The sequence below is a fragment of the Gossypium arboreum genome, chromosome 1 (genome assembly GCF_025698485.1).
Source record: "Gossypium arboreum isolate Shixiya-1 chromosome 1, ASM2569848v2, whole genome shotgun sequence".
NCBI classification, from domain to species: Eukaryota; Viridiplantae; Streptophyta; class Magnoliopsida; order Malvales; family Malvaceae; genus Gossypium; species Gossypium arboreum.
In genome coordinates, this window is record NC_069070.1 from 109293984 (window position 1) to 109318303 (window position 24320).

The 24320-nt window shown below is 35.8% G+C and overlaps 1 pseudogene; it reads left to right on the top strand.

The window, feature by feature from the left end:
• The first annotated feature begins 10097 nt into the window (after nt 1–10097).
• On the top strand, nt 10098–11841 carry LOC108481219 (desmethyl-deoxy-podophyllotoxin synthase-like; annotated as a pseudogene).
• The last annotated feature ends 12479 nt before the right edge of the window (nt 11842–24320 follow it).

Genomic DNA, 24320 nt, shown 5'->3' on the forward strand with positions numbered 1-24320 from the left:
AGAACAATGTATATTTTCGTCTTGCTAGCTATCACATGTACCAAGAATATTGCTAGAAGTTACCAAGAAATATAGCCTTACCATACTTAAAATATTTTTTAAAAGCCAAGTGGAGTCTTCTTTTGACAAAATGCAAGTCAGATTTGAAAGAGAGCAAACCATAAGCAAGGAAGAAATGCATGGAGATCAATAAAGTAACTAAACTAGTAAAATTTCGTGCCAAACCTCATACAAGTGGATGACATTTGGGTGATGAGTTTCATTGTTGAAATTTCTTGTTTAATCTGCAAATGAAAAGAGAAAAGAAAAAATGTAGCATGCATAAGGTAAACATAAATAAGATTCATAAAGTAAAACAAATCAATCGCTTAATACTATTTTGAAGAATAGTTTTCTTCTTTTTGGGTAAAACATTAAGCAACCAAATGAGAGACATTCAAATAAGTTAATCTCAATTCAGAATTAAGTCAAGCTCACAAATAAAACATGTATAATTGCCACCAAACTGGAGGACATGTTATCTAGACTCTTCATTTTCCCTAAAATAAAGCATAGCATACATATAACACCCCGAACTCGGCCCAGACGTTATGGCCGAATCCAGCGTATTACATTGAAATGTTTTAGTGAAAACCGTGTTTTCATTGAAAACCCTTCTTAAAATAAAAGAACATCTTAAAAATAAACTCCTTTCAATCACTTGTTTGAAACATAAGATTTGATGAAAACATGTCACTTAAAAATTTAGTTACGGAAACGTAGAAAAAATATACTATAGTTTAAGAAACCATGTTCAACTTCTTATAATTACAATGAAAATAATAATAACAATTCAAGTAATAATAACATAATGAAAACCTTATTACAATCTGATCTGAGTACACTTAAAAAGAAATAAAAACTTAAATGCTTAAAAAAAAACAAGTCCGAATTATCTTGCTAGCCGGCCACCCAGAGTCCCTCTAAACATCGAACCTTCTACTGAGCATCACCTGAAAATAAAATAAAAGAGAGGGTGAGTTTTCGCAAACTCAGTGTGTACAACCCTCGATGAAACTCAGTGTGTACAACCCTCGATGAAAAACAAGCATTCAAATAGAAATCATCAAACATGCAATGCAATCCCATCCAAATCATCCATCCGCTATACACCAGCTCCGTCCCCCGTCACACCATGTGGGGATATAAATATCGACCCACCCAGCCCACACACCAATGGTAGCCCGGTTGCGGAACTACCTTCATTTATATATTAGGCTTTAAAAGCTGTCGATGGATCCACAATTGTCAAACAACCATGCAATCCTCATATACTTCCTCCGTTCCATAATTCCTACCCCATATGCAACCTAAGCAGAACATCATATGTATGCATGTCACATCCATAAAACTTACATTCAACACCTAGGGTATTTTGGTCATTTTCGCCCTTAGGGGCATTTCTATAATTTTCCCTTAAGTATGGTTTTCACTTACCTTGACCTGTTAACAAGTCCCGCGAGCTAAGATGAACGAATACCATGCACCAGGTAGGATTCCAGAGAAGAGGAAGTGGGTCATTAAGACCGCTTAAGTACCAAGCTCTCCCTAGATCCAGTCCTAGACATGCATATACCCGTTGCCACACTTAAACCTTTGACTTGTCCACGGTCGCAATATATTAATTAAGTTTTATATAGTCATCATATACTAGGCCCAAAACCCCTACATACATGCATATGGCCCACTTGGCCCATCTCATTTATATGGCCCATCCGGCCCAATTCACATTCATATGGCCCATCAGGCCCAATTCACATTCATATGGCCCATTAGGCCCAATCTCATTTATATGGCCCAACCGACCCAAATCACATAACATTCATGCTCACACACAAATTTTCTATCACATAGCATCACTTATCAAATTTTGCCTAATATGGGCCCAACAACCCATCGGGCCCATTTAGCCCATTTTGGCCCGGTTGGCCAGATCATAGGCCAAGTCCATGGAATCGGCCATGGGCCTCAGATAGCCTATTGGTTTCCTCCTCACGAGTGTTCGCGCACTTGCAAGACTACCGCAGCCAAACTTTTGGCTTTTCGGCATTTCGACTTTTCGGCATTTTGACTTTTCGGCTTTTGCTGATCTACTTGTGTGTGCAGTGTATGTACACACCTGGTAAGCAAGCGTGCCGCGATTCCCTTACTCACCAACCTACAATGATATCACCCTTCCATTCATCATATGTTTAATCCATATTCTACCCAAAAACTGAAACCTCACATTAACCTTACCTTGAACACCAATCCTTAGTAGCTTTCTTTGATCGCGTACTCCTTAGACCTGTATGTCACATTCATAAACTTACATTCAACACATAGGTGTATTTTGGTCATTTTCTTCCTTAGGGGTATTTCGATAATTTTCCTTCATTACGGGTCTTACTTACCTTAACTATGAACATTCGGCCACCTTAGCCAATGGAAGAGGAATACTTACCAATACCGCAACACCTAAGGAGCAATTCAGCAATGAGCTAAGATCTGAGATCCGATACTAATTCCCTACCACAGTTGATTAGAAAGAGTCAGGAACAATATTCGATACTTAGCAAAGAAAATCGATTGGAAGAGTAACACTTACACTAGATTCAGTCAAAGAGTATTCAGCTCTAGAGATTTGAATGGCAACAATTGCTTATTCGACACCAAGGGAGAGTGGAAGAAGAATCTACTAAACCCAAAAGTGAAACAAATAAATCGGCACAAGGAAAATAAAAAGGAGAACAAGGGTTTTTGGCTTTTGGAGAAATCGGTAGAAAGAAAAGGAAGAAAATAAAAGGGTTTTTGGCTTTTAGGGAAGAGGGTTTCTGGCAACAAGGTGAGAAAAAGATTTTGGCATTAACCTCATACCCTTGCATTCGGCACCTATTTATAACCCTTATGGTCGAACTCCTCAAGCCCAAGTTCCCATTTCAGCTCCACTTGCTCATCACTTCTTACCCCCTTGTTTTTCTCCCTGATAACCCCTTAATCTTTTCCTTAGATTTCTCTCTTGAACACTTCCATTGGAGTCTATTTCCACGCCACTTCCAACCTTCTAGAAGGCCAAAATTAAAATTCTGAAAACACTAAGCTAGGATTCGAACCTTGGATCTCATTGCTAACCACTAATGCCACCTCTCTACACCCTAAGTGGCGTCACTTAGCCACTTCACCACAAGGCTTTTTGATGTCATTTTCCCCTATTTTTATTTAAAAGCCCAATTACTCCCAACTATAGTTCTTTTAATAATTAAATTAAAATTCCTCCACCACAAAACTCGAACCCAGAACTTCTCCAACATCCTAGACACTCCAAATTCCTTAAACCCTTATAGCCAACATGTCATTTGTTATTTTCTTGCTCACTTAAAAATTTTATGAGACCCAAAGCCCAAAGCCCAATTCATCTAGGCCCAAAATTCGGGGCGTTACAACTCTACCCCCTAAAAGAAATTTCGGCCTCGAAATTCCCAACTATTAGTACAGCTGCATAACATAGACTACCACACTACGCTTCTGCTGCGCACTGTAATTCCAAACTAAGTAAATTGCACATTATGGATAAAGTACGTACCAATATTCGCCTCTGGAGCGTCTCCGTCCTCTCGACGACGTGCTGCATAGACCAAAGCTAGCTATCTCGCCTCAGCATGACTTGCATTTCCGCCTGGTGCTCCACACCCTTGTCCATTTTCGTTATCGCCCTTAGCTTAGCCACGACCCCTTGGTGGATGAGCACCACCTTGGCCCACTACTGGCTCTCGACATAGCATTCGGGGGTAATCATTGATCCTATGCTCCATAGACCCACAAGCTAAACAGGCTCCCATTCGCTTCCAACACTCGCCTCTATGGCTTCTCCCATAATCAGCACAAGGTGGCACCCCTGGATTAACAGCAGGGGGCCTTGCTCTATCTGGCCCATTAAGTCTGGCCCTAACCCTAAGCATTTGTCCAACACCAAGAGTTTCAGCCTCCCTTTTATTCTTACCCCTTTCTTTCTCCCGATTTAGGCTCACCGTGCGCTTCACCTCCTCCGCTATCTTTACTTTCTCCACCAACTCCAAGAAAGCTATCAATACCCTGAGGCTATCTCTTAGTCCATCTTCAAACCTAACGCAATGCTCATAGTCCGTTGCCACCATAACTCTTGCATACCTACTAAGGCGTAGAAATTCCACTCCATACTCCACCACCGATTTCTTTCCCTGTATCAAGTTTAGGAACTCCTTCCTTCTAGCGTCCACGTAACTCGCACCTACATACTTCTCCTGAAATGCAGCCTTGAAGAACTCCCACGTGACCCGCTCAGGTTGGGTGCCCTCTTTCACTGTTAGCCACCACTGGTAAGCTTCTTCCCTAAGTAGTGACACTGCTCCTTTCAACTTTTGTTCCAGTGAATAGTCTAGGTCCTCCATTATCCTTTCAGTGGCCTCCAACCAATATTTCACCATGTTGGAAGCCACACCAGCCACACCCTTAAATATCTCAGCCCCATTTGATCAAAATCGCTCCGGAGTGGACCCCCGATTTCTTGTGCCATTATTGGGTCCAGTGACCTTTTCCAAAATCCTCAGCATTGCCTGTGACAATGCATCTTCTCCCACAACCCGATCATACGATCCATTCCCAGCCAAAGGTGAGACTGGAGCCTCTTCTACTCCAACATCGGGCTTATGGCCCGATGCAGACGATTCAGCCCTTACACTTTCACGGCTTCGGCCACGGCCCCTTGCACCCCTTCTAGCACTCATCGTCGATTCGCGTGTTATCTGGATTAGAAATTTTATGAAGTTTTAGTTAGTTTAATAATTAACCCAATGCTTTATAAAAGTATTTAAAGAGAAGATTGTTTTCGAAAATCCTCTACAGTTTCAAGATCCTATGAGCTTCAGTTTCATTCTACATAATCGTCTAGAGTAGCCCTCTAACTATCTACTGTATAACAATTTAAACAAGTTTAAGAATAAGAGAACTTACTTGGTTCGACGTCGGAGACTCGGTGTGCCACACAACAAAACTTCTATTTTTCCAAAACATTGTAATTCAATCAAATATATATTTTTTTTTAAACACAAAAAAATCAAATAATAAGGCCCACTTCGCAGCCCGTATTTTGCAACCTGAGCTCTGATACCACTAAATGTAACACCCCAAACTCGGCCCAGACGCTATGGAAGAATCTGGTGTGTCACATTGAAGTGTTTTAGCGAAAACCGTGTTTTCATTGAAAACCCTTCTTAAAATAAAAGAAACTTTAACTATCTTTAAAAAAACTCCTTTCAATCACCTATTTAAAAATACATGATTTTATGAAACATGTCATTTTAAAATGTAGTTGTGGAAACATAGAAGAGACATACTATAGTTTAAGAAACCATGCTCAACTTCTTATAATTATGTCACATAAAAATAATATTAACCCAAATAATAACAAAATGGAAGGCCTTATTACAATCTAGTCTGAAATCATTTAATAATTAGAAACTTATATACTTTAAAATGAAGAAAAAGAGAGGCTAAATTGTCTTACTAGCTGGCCACCCAGAGTCCCTCCAAACATCAAATCTCCTACTGAGCATTAGCTGAAAATAAAATAAAAGATGGGGTGAGTTTTTGCAAACTGAGTACAACCCTCAACGAAAAACAAGCATTCAAAAATCATCATACATCAAACATGCAATGCAATCACATCCCAATAATCCATCCGCTACACACCTGCTTCGTCTCCTGTCACACCATGTGGGATATAAATATCGACCCACCCAACCGACACATCAATGGTAGCCCGATTGCGGAACTACCTTCATTTACATATTGGGCTTTAAAAGCCGACAGTGGATCCACGATTGTCAAGCAACCATGCGATCCTCATATACTTCCTCCGTTCCATAATTCCCATCCCATATGCAACCTAAACAGAATATCATATGTATGTAGCAGATATTCATGTCACATTCATAAACTTACATTCAACACATAGGGGTATTTTGGTCATTTTTATCCTTAAGGGTATTTCGATAATTTTTCTTCATTACGGGTCTTACTTGCCTTAACTATGAACATTCAGCCACCTTAGCCAATGGAAGAGGAATACTTACCAATACCGCAACACCTAAAGAGCAATTCGGCAATGAGCTAAGATCCGAGATCCGATACTAATTCCCTACCACAGTTTTTTTGATAAAAAACCCGAAGGTCAACCTCAATTTATTGCATCATTTAAAATAATATCATGGATTTCCAAAGGATAATCCATTTCGAAATTCGTAGTACAATTCTGGGCATTAGCCCAACTACAAAGCAAATCAGCAGCTTTGTTACAACAACGCAGGGCCCAATCAAAACTAAAGCTAAAGTTACAGCATTGTTTCAACATATTTAAAATTTCCTTGATGCGATGGCCCATGGTGGAAAAGTCAACTTGTGTTTTATTAAGCCGGTTAATTAAGCTCACACAATCGAACTCAAGACCAGCTTAGCCTAATTTTTAGTCAGCTCAAAACTGATGCTTTCCTCCAGCGCATGCAGCTTAGCCCAATCGGTTTAAACATTCTTCTCTAACACCTCCGCCCGCACGCCGATAACAAAGCCATTATGGTCCCTCGCCACAAGGCCAAAACATACCTTCCTCCCAGTAGTATTTGGGTCAAAATTTATTTTAATAACCCCTTGATCAGGTTTCCTCCAACCTCTGCCAGTCTCTTGTTTCGAAATCATTAGCCGCTCTAAAAAATTAAAAATGCGAAAGTCCTTTCATAAAACAGCAGCTGTTCCCCAGGTCACCATGGCCGCTTCCTCCTCGCCCCGAAAAACTCTATTGTTCTGGTTATTCCAAATGTTCCAAATCACCGTGATCAAGTTAGACAGCGCCTTTTTGTCCAGCATACGAGCCACATCCTCAATCCAGTCCACACAACTATTATATGTGCCTTCAAGAGCCTTATTATTAAGAACACCGTGAACCAGCACCTCCTGGGCCCTGGGGCAATCTCTCATAGCATGAATAAGAGTCTCCTTGTCGCTCCCACATCTTTGGCAAATACCATCGACCTCCTTTCTAATGCCCGAGATTTTCTCATAAGTAGGTAAAATATCATGCCCCAGCTGCCAGCAGAAAACCTTTATTTTAGGAAGGGTTTGAAGTTTCCACGTCAGCCTCCAAAAGATCCGATAGGGTCCATACCCCACATGTTTCAAAGTCAACTAGGAGTAAGCAGACTTGGTAGAATAATAGCCTAACGGGTTATGGAACCATATGCGATAGTCTTCAGGCTTATTATGAAGAATGAATTCCCTACCACAGTTGATTAGAAAGAGTGAGGGACAATATTCGATACTTAGCAAAAAAAATCGATTGGAAGAGTAATACTTACACTAGATTCGATCAAAGAGTATTCAGCTCTAGAGATTTGAATGCCAACAATTGCTTATTCGGCACCAATGGAGAGAGGAAGAAGAATCGGCTAAACCCAAAAGTAAAAAAAAGAAATCGGCACAAGGAAAATAAAAAAGAGAACAAGGGTTTTTGGCTTTTGGAGAAATCAGCAGAAAGAAAAGGAAGAAAACAAAAGGGTTTTTGGCTTTTAGGGAAGAGGGTTTCTAGCAACAAGGTGAGAAAAAGATTTCGGCATTAACCTCATACCCTTGCATTCGGCACCTATTTATAATCCTTATGGCCGAACTCCTCAAGCCCAAGTTCCCATTTCGGCTCCACTTGCTCCTCACTTCTTATCTCCTAGTTTTTCTTCCTAATAACCCCTTGATATTTTCCTCAGATTTCTCTCCTGAACACTTCCCTTGGAGTCCATTCCCACGCCACTTCCAACCTTCTAGAAGGCCAAAATTAAACTTCTAAAAACACTAAGCTAGAATTCGAACCTTGGATCTCCTTGCTAGCCACTAACGCCACCTCCCTACACCCTAAGTGGCGTCACTTAGCCACTTCACCACAAGGCTTTTTGATGCCATTTTCCCCTATTTTTATTTATAAGCCCAACTGCTCCCAACCCTGGTTCTTTTAATAATTAAATTAAAATTCCTCCACCACAAAACTCGAACCCAAAACTTCTCCAACATACCTAGACACTTCAAATTCCTTAAACCCTTATAGCCAACATGTCATTTGTCATTTTCTTGCTAACTTAAAAATTTTATAAGACCCAAAGCCCAAAGCCCAATTAATCTAGGCCCAAAATTCGGGGCGTTACAACACATGTACTCAACAAATATTTAGAAATGAGTATGGGGGATTAATCCTCCACTTAAACAAAAGAACTTAAAAAAATTTTAGCAAACCCATGCCAGACTCATATCCATATCTGAAACTCACCACGGAGTTGAGTAACATAACATTGAGGGAAATAGAACTCAATAAAGAAAAGAAGAACAGAAATAAACTAAAATCTCTTGTATTGACTAAGTTGAATTATACCTTCTTTCGCAAGCTAATTTCTATTCCGCAAAAACTCTAGAAAACGTGCAATGGAGTCACTCTCTCCACCTATCAACACTTTCTCTATTGACTCAAGTATCTTTATATTACTAGCATATTGATTTTTGTTCTTTTTTTTATCAAATCAAGTCAAAAGGGCAAATTTTTGGATTTAAGTCGGAAATGAAATGATAAGCAGAAACAAATTGCCCACACCATGGCAAGATGGATCAAACATCCAAATACAGAATAAAACTAAAATAAAATATGGCATAAGCAACAATCTTAAACAAAATTAACTCACAAAATTCCTAGTACACAAGTCAGACAACAAAGGAGGTTCCGCATTTCGGAATAAGATCCCTTTAACATCAATGTTTCCAGAAACACAAAATAAATATAAACTAAAAAATAAAAATGTTAGAAATCAAAGAACGATCATCACCTTAAGCTAAGACCCAGCGAAGAATTCATGGTAGATTTGCTTGAGAATTAGAGAAAGAGAGGAAACAAAACAGAATATGCTGAGAAGAGAAGATATGCGACAGACTTTTACCTGGAAGAGAATATGAAGAACGGAAGAAGGAAAAGGAAAGAAGAACGGAAAAAGGAAAATGAGCCTTACCTGGATGAAGGAGGAACCGGAAAAGGTCCTTGACCAAACTTTCTCGTCGTCGTTCTTCGAAATCGCGCAACTCTTGAGGAATTTAGGACGGGGGGTAGGGTACCTGGCAATGGCACTGATTTGCAACCCAAGGGGAAAGGGGAGAAGAAAACGTCATTTTCTAGAAAATGTCTTACCGAATTCAAAAGGGTAAGACATTTTCCCCAAATTGCAGGTCATTTTACTCGTGTTTGGAAAATATTTTTCAAATGTAAAATATTTTCAAGCTTCCAAACACCGTAAAATCCGAAAAATATTTTTCGGAAAATCAAATCCTTGCAAACAAATGCACCCTAATATTGATGTATATTTTTTCTTTCTTTTAAGCAAAATCGTCAACCTAACTTCCTACTGTACTTAAGAATGTCTTAAAAAATGGGTGAAATCTATTCAGAAGGTGACAAACAAAGGTATGAAAGTTCTATAAGCAGAAGCTGAAACAGGAGTTTCCAACATTTCTTTAGGCTCTTCTCTTTCTCCAACTATGCATAATGGCTGTCTTGTATCTTTTTTTTTTAGTAACTTTTAGGATTTGATGATCAAATGAGAATGTCGTGAGGATTGTATGATCAAAGGGCACGAAATCGCAGCTAAAACCAAAATAATAATCAATGTTTGGGCTATTGGAAGAGGTACGAGTTACTTGAAAGAATCTGAGAAATTTTACCCTCAAAGATTTTATGGATAGTTCCATTGATTTCAGAGGAACAAGTTTTGCAATATTCATTCCGTTTGGTGGTAGAACAAGGATTTATCCTGGTATTAGATATGCTTTACCAAATACCGAGTTGTCACTTGCTATATTATTTATGCTAATTACGAATATTATTAATATAGTAATATGTCTGCTTTCCCTCATAGCCGCCGTTGTCTTATTGCTTGCCCACGAAGGCATCTCTATCAGATCCATGCAACTAGATTCCCGATTCTGCATAAATTCAGAAGCAATGCAATTTCATCACCAGTTTTTCCATGGACCAATTCAAGATGCTCCCGTTGTCCTTCACCTTCCTTGTCTTCATTTTCATGGTGTTGAAGCTATGGATGAGATCCAAAATAAAGGACTCACCCAAGAATCTACTCCCTGCACCATTGAAACTACCTCTTATAGGGCATTTGCACCTTCTAATGGTCTCTCTCCCCCATCCCCGCTTGACCGAATTAGTCAAAAGGCATGGCTCCCTGATGCACCTACAACTTGGTGAATTATCACACATTGTTGTTTCTTCTCCAGAGGCTGCTAAAGAAGTGATGAAAACACATGATATCAATTTTGCTAACAGGCCATATCTCCTTGCTGCAGAAATCATGTTGTATAATTTTTCAGATATTGGTTTTACACCATATGGAAGCCACTGAAGGCAGCTTCGAAAAGTTTGCACATTGGAGCTGTTAAGTACGAAACGTGTACAATCATTCCGCTCAATCAGAGAAGAGGAGGTATCAAGTTTAATTACATCCATCTTTTGTAATACAGGATCGGAAATCAAATTTGGAGAAATGTTATGCAACTTATCATATAACATCACTTTAAGAACTACTTTGGTCGGAAGATGCAAGCTGCAACACGAAACATTCATTCCAATTGTCAAAGAATTTGTGGAAGCTTTAGGTGGTTTCAGTATTACCGATCTGTTTCCTTCCATCAAATTGCTTCCCATGATCAGTGGGATGAGAGCCAAACTTGAGAGGTTTCACCATGATTTGGACATGAAACTTGAAAGCATCATTGAAGAACATAGAGCTAGCAATGCAAATCTGGGAAACAGTGATGATGAAACGGATGATCTACTTGATGTTCTTCTGAATCTCCAGGATCACGGAGGCCTTGAATTTCCCTTAACGACTGACAATATCAAAGCAGTTATACTGGTTAGTAGTTTTGTATCTCATGTCTTGCTTGTTTATATTTGTTCGTATATAGTCCCATACCTTTGCATGCCCAAAGATCAAATAACATCAAGCTAGAGGATGATATCATCGCAAAGGAACCTTTATTTAGTATTCAAATATATGAGACTTTGCTTTCTTCAGTTGCTTGAAAGCAGTACGAACATGTTTTGTACTTTAACCAAGTTGAACTGCTTTTCAGGACATGTTCATTTCTGGGACTGAGACATCTTCAACCGCAGTAGAATGGGCAATGTCGAAAATGATGAAAAATCCTAGAATCCTTGAAAAAGCGCAAGCTGAGGTGAGGCAAGTCTATGATAGAACAGGGGATGTCAACGAATCAGACCTTCATGAATTGAAGTACTTGAAGTTGGTTATAAAGGAAACTCTAAGATTACACCCTCCTCTACCTTTGCTAATTCCAAGAGAAAATAGTGAGAGATGTGAGATTAATGGATATGAGATACCAGCCAAGACCAAAGTGATTGTTAATGCATGGTCAATTGGAAGAGATTCCAACTACTGGAGTGAAGCCGAGAGATTCAATCCAGAGAGATTCATCCATAGTTCAGTTGACTATAAAGGGGCTAACTTCGAATTGATTCCCTTTGGTGGTGGAAGGAGGATGTGTCCTGGCATGTCATATGGTATGCCTGTTGTCGAGCTTTCCCTTGCACAATTATTGTACCATTTTGATTGGAAACTCCCTAATGGAATGAAAAATGAGGATCTAGACATGACTGAGGCTTTTGGTGCTTCTGTTAGAAGAAAAAGCGATTTGTACCTGATTCCCAGTCCTTACCGCCTATCATGCGCTCGGTAGTTAGAATAGATACATGTAAATCAGGGACGATCTCTTTGTAAAGCCAGTGAGTATTGTCAAATTATCACATTTTGCATGGCAGCTATAGGATTAAAAAATTTCATATAATGCAATAAATAGATAATTAAAATAAAATAATATATTTTTCAATAAAATTTTATTACAACTCGAGTTACTAAATATTTTTCTTAAGATTAACAATTAAAATGAATAAAGATTTATATATATAATTGAATTACATAAAATAGTATATTAAAAAAAAACTCTCCATCTTTTTTTATTTCCAATGTATTTACTGGATCGAGTCCAATAATTAATCTTTCACAATCTGTAGGTAAATTAAGGGGTAAATGTTAACTACGAATTTTAAAACTGCTCCATACCCATGACGAAAGTCAAACCCTTAACCACTAACGAAAGTAGCAAAGACTCTTGCATAAAAAAAACTCTTCATTTAGTTATATATAAATTAAAAACTTTACAAAAAAAAAAAAAGAAAAATACAATCCAGGTCACTCTAAAATTATGTCGTTCCCTACTATCTACCTTCCCTTCTCTTTTCTAACTTCCTTTTCCCTTCTCCTTTCCATTCCATCTCACTCGTCCTCAAACCCTCTTGCTCATCCTTGCCAGCCCTTGCATTTTTTCAGCATTAAGAGGCCTTACTTTTCCCGGAATAATAAGATGGCTTAGGGTGTAGCCCTTGGCTTCTCCTACAATGGAGGTTATCTCGAGTCAAGGATGACTTGTGTATGCACAAGTATTTTCTTGAGTTGCTAGCAGCTCATTTCCTCAAGTCTTCTTTGACTCGTTTTTGGTTTATCTATTTTGAGCATTTACATATCTGTTACTTCAAGTTAATAATTGCATTTCAATTTTATCAGAGAGAGGGCTTGAAAAGGGACTTTATGGTTCAAGGTGGCTTGTTTGACTTTGATGACTAGCTGCGCATTTTTTAATGTTGTTCTATCTATCTGTGTTTTGGCAAGCGTCTTACTTTGCTCCTCTGTATTCATCGGTGGGAGCTTAATTCAAGTATAGCTTGCTCTTTCATTAGTATTGTAACATTGTAAGGACCAATTTTGTCCCAGTCCAAAATCAAATGAAAAAAAAAATAACAAAACATTAAACCCAAATTAAAAGTCTAAGTCCAAATTTTACAAACCCACCAACAAAAAAAATAAAAACATAGCCCAATTCTAACCCTAGCCCAAATCAGCCTAACACTTAAACTAAAAAAGAAAACCCTAGCCTCCCTAACCCTCTTCAGCCGCCACTCCACCCCCATGTACGACCCTTCGTACACCACCCCTCCACGTCGCCACCGCCTATGGCCTCCGTACCTACAAACAAGACAAACAAGGACAACAGACAGAGACAACAAGAAAATAGCAAAAAAAATGAAAGCAAAAAAGAATAAAAAAAAATTGTAATCGGCTATAAGAAGCCACCCTAAAAGACATTGTATTTTTTTTACAGAGAAATCGAAATACAAAAAGAAAACACAATATTCAACAAAAGAAGAATTAAAGGTGGTCTTTTGTTTTTTATTTACTTATTTTTCTTCTATTTTACATATATTTCTACTAGTTTTTAAAGAAAACAAGAAAAAAGAATCAAAATTTACCCCTTTTGTTTCGTTGGCACCATCGTGGAGGGGCCGAGGTCGTCATCTCCGATGAAAGACGGCATTTTTGGGCTCGGGGAGTCGAAAAGCAAATAAAAAGCCTTTCGGCCAGAATGGGGAAAGGAGGAGAGAGTTGAGAACTTTATTTTTGTTTTTTTTTTCTTTTGAAGAGAAGGACTGAAATGAAGATTTTAAAAAAATTTGGGGCTTATATAACATGTATAAAATGGCGCCGTTTTGGCTTGATGCTTACTAATACTGAACGACGTCGTTTTGGAGTGAAACGGGTCGACCCGACCCGCTCCAATTAGGATCCGCGTGTTTTCTAGTGCATGGTTTATTTGCGCCCCTGGCCCTTCCGCATTTTCAGGCTATTTTAGTTTAGTCCTTTTTCACCTTTTTATTATTTTTTTTAATTTCGACCATTGATTATTTTCGTGTTTCAATTTAGTCCTCAAATTTGTAGATCTACAGAGGAAAGGACACGTGTCCTGGGGACTGGCTAACTTCTTATTTAGTCCTCATTTGTTACGGCACATTTTATTTTAGTCCTTTTTTGTTACTTTCGCTATTTTATTAAATTAATTAATTTAATATATTATTACTATTATTGTTATACTTCTATTTATATTATTTTACCAATTTTTTATATAATACATTTACTTATTTATATCGCTTTGTTATTTATTTATTTATGCCCTCTTATATGATTTTAAATTTTTTTTATTTTTATTATTATTATATCATTATTATTTTTTTGACTGTTTTTGTGACAACCCTAATTTGACCCTAGTCAAAAAGTGGTTTCGGGATCATAAAACCGAGTCACAAAAATAATTAAATGTTATATTCTATGATTATTACATATGAAAGTGGATGTGTGAAAATCTCATGCTTTGATTTTGCCATTTGTGAGTGAAATTATGAAATAGGACCTATGTGAAAATTTTTAAAAATGCTATAGGCAAATTTGTAATGGCCAAATAAATGGTAGTACAAAATAGGAGGATTTGCATGTCAAACTCCCCATTTTTTTGTGTAGTGGCCGGCCATGATGTTAATGGTAGACAACATGTGCAAAATTTTTTATTGAAGTTATGGCATAGGTATGGCACAAATTAATATATGCCATTTTGTGTCATAAAATGTTTAGGAATAAAGAATAATAAGAATAACAAAATGAAATAAAAGGAGAAGGTTTGTTCATTCTTGTTCTTCATAGCCAAATTTAGAGAAAAGAGAGGAGGAAACTCTTGAAAATTCGGTCACTAAGGAGGAAGAAGATGCAAGGTAAGTTCCTGGTAGTTTGCTTCTATTTTGATGTTCTTGAGTTCTTCTTGATTCTACCTTAACCCATGAAGCATATTTTTTATTTTTGGTTGTGTTGTGAGCATTCGGTCATGAATGGAAATGAAGGAAATGGTTGTTGTTTCATGCTCTTTTGATGAATAATGGAAGATAGGTGAAGTTGAGCCAAACAAATGAGCATGCATGTACATTAGATGCTAAAGGGAAAAATCGGCTAACATGTTGTGTGTATTATGGCCGAATGTGAACTTGGATAATATTGAGTAATGTTTGTACTTTAAAATGATGAAATGGAGATTATACTTAAGTAAAATCATAGATATGTGATGATTTATTGGTGATATACATGTTTAAATAACATGCATGCAAGGTCTATATGTATGAAAGAGTGATTTGGTAATAAATCTGCTTGGGACAGCAGCAGTAACGTGATTTTGGAAAATCACCATAAATTGTGGGAGATGATTTAGAAGCATAATAAATTATCTAATTAAAGCTTAATGAGTATAGTTTCTTATAAAAGAAACCGTGTAAGCAAAAGAATTACCGATAATGAGATATTTGAAGTGATGTGGGATAGGGTCAGAATGCCTTCTAGATCCTCTGTTCTGTTTTTATAAAATCATTATAAATTGAAAAAAAAGGGGTCATAAGATGAATTTTATATTCTTAGACTCCTTAATGAGTCTAGTTTCAAAATAAATAAACGAGAACATATTTTGAATTCTGTACAATGAGAAAAATTATTCGTAGTGAGGAGTGGTCAGATTAGTCAGGCAGTGAAACAGGGGAAACTTTAAGAAAAATATGGTATTGATTGGCCAAACCAAAAATTCTGAAAATTTTATGGATAAAATATATATGAGTCTGTTTTCAGGGAAAATTAACGGCACTTGATTTGGAGTTTCGTAGCTCCAGTTATAAATGATTTAGTGACTGTTGCTCAGGAAGACAGCTTGCAGTGAAATTATGATTATGTGGTAAACATTGACAAAAATTTGTTAATGAGTTGCTTATTGATTTCTTATAAGTTTACTATGATCAGTAGGTGTGAAAGTCGAATATATATATATATATATATATATATATATTATATTTTGAAAGTGATACTCGAATAGTCGAATAATGACTAGTTTAAAATCTTTGAATTTAAGCTCAAGAGCATAGAGGGGCAAAATTTGGATAAGGGAAAAGAGAAAGTAATCGAATAGCCATTGTAATCGTTCGGCAACATTCAAGGTAAGTTCTTAAGTGTTTAAGCTTAATTCCTTTTTACATGCTCAAGAGTTAAATTAATATGGAAAAGTGAATGTAAATTTTATTTAGTTAATGTGCCGAATATGTAATGATTTAAGGCTATAAGCCGATTATGGCTATTATGCTTAAGTTGAATTGGATTTGGAAATTTGATGCACTAAATGAGTGTTACAATGAATAAACTATGCCGTATATGTGCTGGTGGAGATATCACGAGTTGTGATTATTAAATACCTAATGGAAACCATGATGTGTATAAAATTATTATTATTAGTCCTTTGTGGTAGCCAAATATGGCTTGGCACTAAAGTGATTAAATGTGAACTTCGACGAGGTAAACTATTAAAAGTGTCGTGCTATAAGACTATGGGCTAATACGATACGTGGATTCGCTTCAGTAAAGTAAATTATCGTGTATGCGATATGTACTTATGCATGTTAAATCGATTGGAATTGAATCATGAATGTGAATTGAGAAGCATAGGTAAAAATGCCTATGACATATATGTGAGTAAGGGTAAAACTATCGTAAATTATCGATAAGGATGGGCTATGTGCGGAACCATCTTATAATTGCTAATTTGAAAGGTTGTGTGCGAATTAGTGAGCAATAGGTATATATTAGGTGAATCGTGACCTTTTGGTTCTACTTGAATTAAGTTGTGCGATAAATAATTTATGTATATGACTTATAGTCGAATGGTCACTATGGGTTAAGTTTGAATGGTGAAATGGATATGTGATATTTATGTAAGACTTTTGAACCGAAATGTAAATGACTGTGTTCATACGGAGCTTATATTCGAGTGTTGCAAATGACTACTAATGTGATATGTTGAATGAGATGTGTTAATATATGATTAAATATGCATGATATTTGATGTGTATCCGGGCCTACCCGCAGGCTATATGCTGGAATTATATCCGGGTTAAATCCCGCAGGCTTCGTGCTGGTAATATATCCGGGTTAAATCCCGTAGGCCTAGTGCTGGTATTATATTCGGGCCTTAGTGCCTAGCAGGCTTCGTGTCGGTGATGTGTATTCGAGCCTTCGTGCCTAGCAGGATTCATGCCGATGATGTGTATTCGGGCCTTCGTGCCTAGCAGGCTTCGTGCCAGTGATGTGTATTCGGGCCTTCGTGCCTAGCAGGCATAATGCCGGTGAAATGATATGTTATGTGAATTCGGTGTTCCTTGCAAGATAAGGGTTTAGCCGAATCTTAAAGATGAAATGATAGTGTATTGTATCATGCTTATATGGCCTAATGGCAAGTATAATCATGTTGGAAAATATGCAATGTGCTTTTATAATCGAATGATAAGTTTGAAATGAATGTGAGTGAAATGTTATGCATAAGCTATCAAATGCTAAATATGAAAATGAGATGAAAAAAAAGTGTTTGAGATGTATAATTATATACGTTCGAATGATGTTAGTACTTAATTATATGAATATGTTATATGGAACTTGTTGATTTGATTATTCGGGCCTTTGAGCCTAGCGAGCTATAATGCCGATGAAATGATAATCGGCCTCAAGCAAGCAAAAGCGTAAATGCTGGTGATTTGAGAAAATCTAAGACTAAGGTACCTCGATTAGATTGACAAATGAATACATTCAATATGTTAAGTGGGCGGTACACATTATGTACTCATATGTGAGTTTGATTTGAAGTGAATCATAAGTGTGTAATGTGATACATACGTGAATAAATGTTATAACTATATCTATGATCATGATACACCGGTCGAGGTGTGAAAGTATGTGAAAGTATTTGATTTAATTATGTTATACTAATTGATTAAGTGTGATAAGAATGCTGAACGTGCATTATGTGTTTGTATGTATTCGGCCAGATGGCAATATACCTAGAATATGGCCTCTTGAGAAATTGAATAATCGAAGTATAATTGCGTTTATTTGTTTGCATTGCTTAAAACTTACTAAGCTTATGAAAACTTACTCCGTTGTTACATTCATTTGTTTTATAGATTGTTGGCTCCAGTTACTTGCTCGGGTTGGAGTTCACTGGAGATATTATCACACTGTCGAGCTCACGCTATTGGTGTAAGTAAATCCTAGTATTTCGAGTCTATGGCATGTATAGGGTTTTAAATATTGAGTATGTGATACTATAAGTTAGCCAAAGTTGGTGGCTTGTATTGATAAAGTGTTTTGGCTATGTAAATTGGCTTATGTTGGCTAGTGATGTTTTGGGCCTTGTAAGCCCATATATGGGACAGATTACATGTGAAAAGAAAGGTTTTAAATAGATTGAAATTTCTCGACAGGGTTTTTGTGTGATTGACTGAGTTTAAGTCGGGTAACACCTCGAACCCTTTTCCGGTGAGGGATACGGGCGAAGGGTGTTACAGTTTTATTTAATATCACTTCATTTATTTGTTTATTTGCTAAATTTCAATTTTTAATTAAATTTTTATTAGTTCTTACTTGTTTATTTATTCATTATTGTAAAAATTAGAGTATTATTATTATTATTATTATTATTATTATTATTATTATTATTTCATTTATTTATTTATTTTATTACTTAATTGTATCTTTTATTTTATTTATATTTTAATTTGGTTCTTTATTTACAATATTTTTATAAATTATTTTCTCTTACATTATTTATGTATTTATTTTATTTATTTCTTTGTCTTTATTCTTTAAGTTGGTAGTCCTTTTATGTGCATACTTTGGTATCATTACCGTTGTTATTATTTATCTCATTCATCTTTGACTATTTATATTATTAAATTAGTGTACACTATGCAATTCTCGTAAATCATTCTTATTAGTATATTCGTTCTCATTCGCAAGAATAATTTTAGTCGCATATCATCGTTTTAAAAACAATAAATATACATTTCGTTTAAGTAAAACATTTGACATCATTCTAAAAATGAAAGTTTTTTAAAATAAGGCAATATTTCAAATTTAGAGACTCGAGAAAATCATACCCTAACTTACGGGGTTTCGATTTTTCTCGTTGAATCTAAATAGCCAAATATCCTTTTTAAATTTTAAAATGTATATTTTGAATAAAAAAGGGAGCAATATTCCACGTTTGAAAATTCGAGAGATCGTGCCCTAATGTACTGGGTTTTGATTTCTTCTCGTTTGACCCAAATGACCGAATATCCTTTTAAAATTAAAATGCATGAGTTTTGAAAATCAAAATACAAGCTTATTCTCGAGATTTTAAAATGTCGTGTCGTAATCTACTGGATGTGACATTTTATTACTTCGGGATAAGAAGGTCTTTAGCATCCGCTTCGATTTATCCAAACGTTGTTTTTGTAAGATTAACACTAATAAAAAGGAGGATCGTAGTTTCAAATTCTTTATGGATTTTCAACTTTCGACATTAATACATTAATTAATCAATTAAGTACCAATTTTAGGTGTTACGAGGGTGCTAATCCTTCCTCGTACGTAACCGACTCCTGAACCCGTTTTCTCAAATTTCGTAGACCAAAATCGTTGTTTTGGTAAAACAAGACATTTTATTAAAACAATCAAATTACAAGGTGATCCGATCACACCTAAACAAAAATGATTGGTGGCGACTCCCCCATTTTCATTTTTAAAATAAAAAGTCGATCCCATTTTTCAAACACAAAAAAAAATGGTTTCGACAAGTATGGTTTGGCTCTTAGTCAAGCGTGCTAAAGTATATCTTTAGTGAAGAATCTGTTAGGCTGTTATACAGTCAGTGAGCTACTCATAAGTTGTTAGCAGCAGTTATTCCTATGCACATTGTATATAAATACACTTGGTATACTAAATCAAGATAAAGAAGTAATAATAATTCATTTCTCAATTCGTTTAGTCATTCGTTTAGTAGCAACAGCATATACACTTGATTATTGAAGGATATGAGTTGACAGGTTTTATCGAAGGAACTTTACCTGCTCCACCATGGTTTGTGCCATCTTCGAAGGGTCCTCTGGTTTCAAATCCAAAGGCATCGTTTTTCCATCAGCAAGATAAGTTGCTTGCATCTTGGCTTTATCCACTATTAGTAGTACTCTTCTCTCTTGTTTTACAAATACCAAGATGGCATGCGATGTATGGAGTACCGCGACTCGACTGTTGGCTACTGTGACCGGAGCCAAATTATCTCGCAAAAAACATGAGTTGCACTCAATCAAGAAAGGTAATATGACGATAAAAGAGTATGTGGCTAAGATTCAAAACACCTGTGCCTTGATCAAAGCATCTAAATCTCGAATCTTGAAGGCTGAGAAGGTGAAGATTATTCTTGCGGGCTAGATCTTGCGTCATTTTCATCCGAACCCCTTCTGATGCAAAGACTTATTAATGTGTTGTTGGAGTACAAGAGTCGACAGACTCGAATAGTGCAAGAGGTGTCGTTCCATGCACATCTAATGGAGATCGCTCTGTGATGATCGTTTTATGAATCATTAAACTAGACTACGATCACGACTAAGGCAAGCGCACCTATCGAATGGTAGTGTAGCTTTGGTGAGTCTAGAATATCGTATCCACAAGGACTAAAAGTACTAGTATTAACTATCTTTATATTATTTAGCCTAAAATATAAAAGATTTGTTTTAATCTAAAATTAACTAACTAATTAACTACTGAACACGACAGAGAGCAAATTGGGAAAAATACTTGAAGAAAACTTATAAGGAGGACAATACCCAGGAAAGAATCCACCTAGACTTCCCTTATTATTCTTACTCTGAATCAAACGATTTATTCACTTGTCTTGATCTGTAAAAATCCCTAAATGATGTTAATATCTCTTTCGAGACTAAGAACAATTAACTCTAGGTTGATTAATTGAAATCTCTTTCTAATTAAAATCCCTATCATTGCATTAACTCGATCTATGGATTCCCTTATTAGATTTGACTCTAATCTGACAAATTTATGTCGTCTTATTTCTAGAATTGCATGCAACTCCGTTTAATTATGCTAGATCTACTCTTAAACAGGGACTTTTTCTCTACTGAATAAGCACATCAAACTTGAATTAATATCCTGAAAATATTAAGGCAAGAATTAATAACACATAATTAAGAACAAGAACAAGTATTTATCATGTAATTCAGAAAATTAAATAATAAGATCAGTCATAGGTTTCATCCTTCCTAGGTATTTAGGGAGTTTAGTTCATAATGTAAAAGGAAAACATCTCAAATTTAGAAAAATAACAAGACATTAAAAAACCCAAATAAACTTCGAGAGAAATTTGAATGGAGATCTTCAATCTTGAAGTGGATCAGCTTCCGAGATGATTCTAACGGCTCCCTTCGAGTAATTTCTACTTTCTACTCTGTGTGTCCCCTTAGGTCTTCTTCTAGTATGTATTTATAGACTTTTAAATGCTCAGAACCCTTAAAAATTGGCTTTTTCCGCTTGTTTGGGAAACAGGGAGCGATATCGACACAGGCTGGCACATGGGCGTATGGCCTGCCAGTGTGGATCACATGGGCGTGTGGCCTACCCGTGTGGATCCTGAAAACTTCGATTTTGGCCCTTTTTTGCTCCTTTTGCTCCCAGATGCTCTCCTAAGTATAGAAACATGAATTTAAGGGATTAGGAGCTTCAAATTCACTAATTTACATCATTAATCATCCATAAACGCATTAAGAATGGGACTAAAATATGTTACATTTATGGTTTATCAAATATCCCCACACTTAAGTATTTGCTTGTCCTCAAGCAAAATTCTCAACTCATAATTAAAATTAATTCTTCTCAACTTATAATTCTCATCAATAATGTTTCAAAATAATTCACAAATAATCATGCATTGAAAATTCAACTAAAAGAGCCCTAAAGATTCAAACAATCCAAGTCACACATTTTTTTAAGACATGAAAACATAGGTATCTCCTCTTATTTAAGTATTTACCTTTAATTCAAAAACGACAAGATTTTACATCCTCACTAAAGATTCACTCAAATCACTCAAAATGTTTAAGGTTCAAAAATTAAGCACTCAAAAGTCAATTATGAAAAGTCATTACCATAGGCTTGCATGAAAATCAAATCTCCACCACTATAGAATGATATGATACACAAATCAAAAGGTCTTTAAAGGGTTGTAAAGGGGCTTGGGTTAAAGGTGTGGATAAAGGCTGAAAAAGAATGTTAGAATCGAGATCGAATTGATAAATTACCTAACTAGAAAAATAAACTAATACTAAATAATTACATCAATCGAAATTATTATAACACGAGCTTCTTCTCAGAATATGAAATTAACTACTTAAGCTCAAAAACATAGAACTAGTAATAATCCAACATAAATGTATTTTTTTCACTTTTTTTTCTTTTCTTTTTAGAACAATAGATAATAAGAGAAAATTTAACAACTGAAACAAAAGAACATAGTTAAGCAGCTAACCAAATCAAATCTCGACAAAAAAGGGAGTCAATAAAACGGGAAACAATTCTCAATGAATCAAAAAAAGTTATGGGTTAATATTAAAAGGTAAATCAAGAAATAGTTTTTTAGGCTTAAAAAGGGTTCACTAAGGGTTAATTATGAAGGTAGGCTTATGGGATAAGTGGGTTAAAATCTAGGTGTCTTTATCATCTCAGTATATCAAATAAAATGTGTGGTCTCGACATGTATAATGAATAACCAATCAGTATTGACAAATTCATAACCGATAATAGAGTGAGCTAGAAAAGTGTATGCTCTAAAGGCTCAAAATCTCACAAAAATTATGGTTTTTGATATTAATCTTGCAAATCTCAAATTTCAAGGTAATACTTCAATTTAGGGAAAAAACCTAAAAAAATTTTATTCTGAAAATAGACTTATCATGCTTGATTCTCTAGTGTCTTAAAATTTAAACAATCAATGCACAATTACCTATGAATTTAATCTAAAACACATCAATGATAATCATAAATTAATAAGAATTCATTCTAATAGTAATGTGAGAAAATTACTTAAACACAAGACATAATTCAGGGATTTTCTAATAATTCTATATATAACCTCCCCACACTTAAGATGTACATTGTCCTCAATGTACAATCATATATAATCACAGTATAAACAGAAGATCATAAGAGAGGGAGAAAACTAAAACTGCCCTGAATATTGGATGAAATCTTCAGAATAGTGAAAAGCGGAATTGCAGTCAAATTTAAATGTAACTCATGATTCCGAACAAATTAACACGAAAGTAAACACAAATAATAAAGAAAATTAAGAGGTTATAACTCGATTAGAAACAACCATAAATCTTTCAAAAGATAATAATGAAAATAAGTTGAAGAGAAAAAAAATAAAACAACTAAAACAAAATTAAAAAGAAAGATAAATAATAATAATAATAATAATAATAATAATAATAATAATAATAATAATAAAATAATAATAATAAACTCAATGATATCAATAAACTTAAAAGGTAATTGTAATGATAATAGTAAAAAATACGAAAGAAAAAAAAAAAAAATAGAAATAGCAAAATAAAAATAATAAAAGTATATAAAAATTAAAATATATAAAAATTAAAATATAAGTATAAGAATAATAAATTAATTAATTAATTAGTAAAATAAAAATAAATAATATAACAATTAAAATAAATAAAATAAAATTGGGGTGATTAACCTATTTTTCACATGGCCATGAACATGCCCATGTGTCCAGGCCGTGTGAGTCACATGGCCATGTAGCCAGGCCGTGTGTGTTTTCCTTCGCTTCTCCCATGCCCATGTGAGATCCCACACTCCCGTGTGGCCAGGTTGTGTGCTCCACACACCCGTGTGGTTAGGCCATGTAACTCTTTAACTTTGAAAAAATTAGCTCCAGGTTTCACACGGCCTAAAACACGTCTGTGCACTACAACAAAACAGGTTTTTAGCGGCGTTTGAATGAAAAACGCTGCTAAAGATCGAGTACTAGCGGCACTTTTTAAAAAACGCCGCTATATGTACACCTTTAGCGGCGCTTTATAGAAAACGCCACTAATGCTTGATCTTTAGCGGCGTTTTTTAAAAAACGCCACAAAAAATTAACACAACGCCGTCGTTTTGTATTGTGCCTTTAGTGGCTTTAGCGGCGCTTTTAAAAACGCCATTAAAGATCGAGTATTAGCGGCATTTTTTTAAAAACGCCGCTATATGTACACCTTTAGCGGCGTTTTTTGGAAAATGCCGCTAATGCTTGATCTTTAGCAGCGTTTTTTAAAAAACGCCATCGTTTTGTATGGAGCTTTTAGTGGCTTTAGCGGCATTTTTAAAAAGCGCCGCTAAAGATCGAGTATTAGCGGCGCTTTT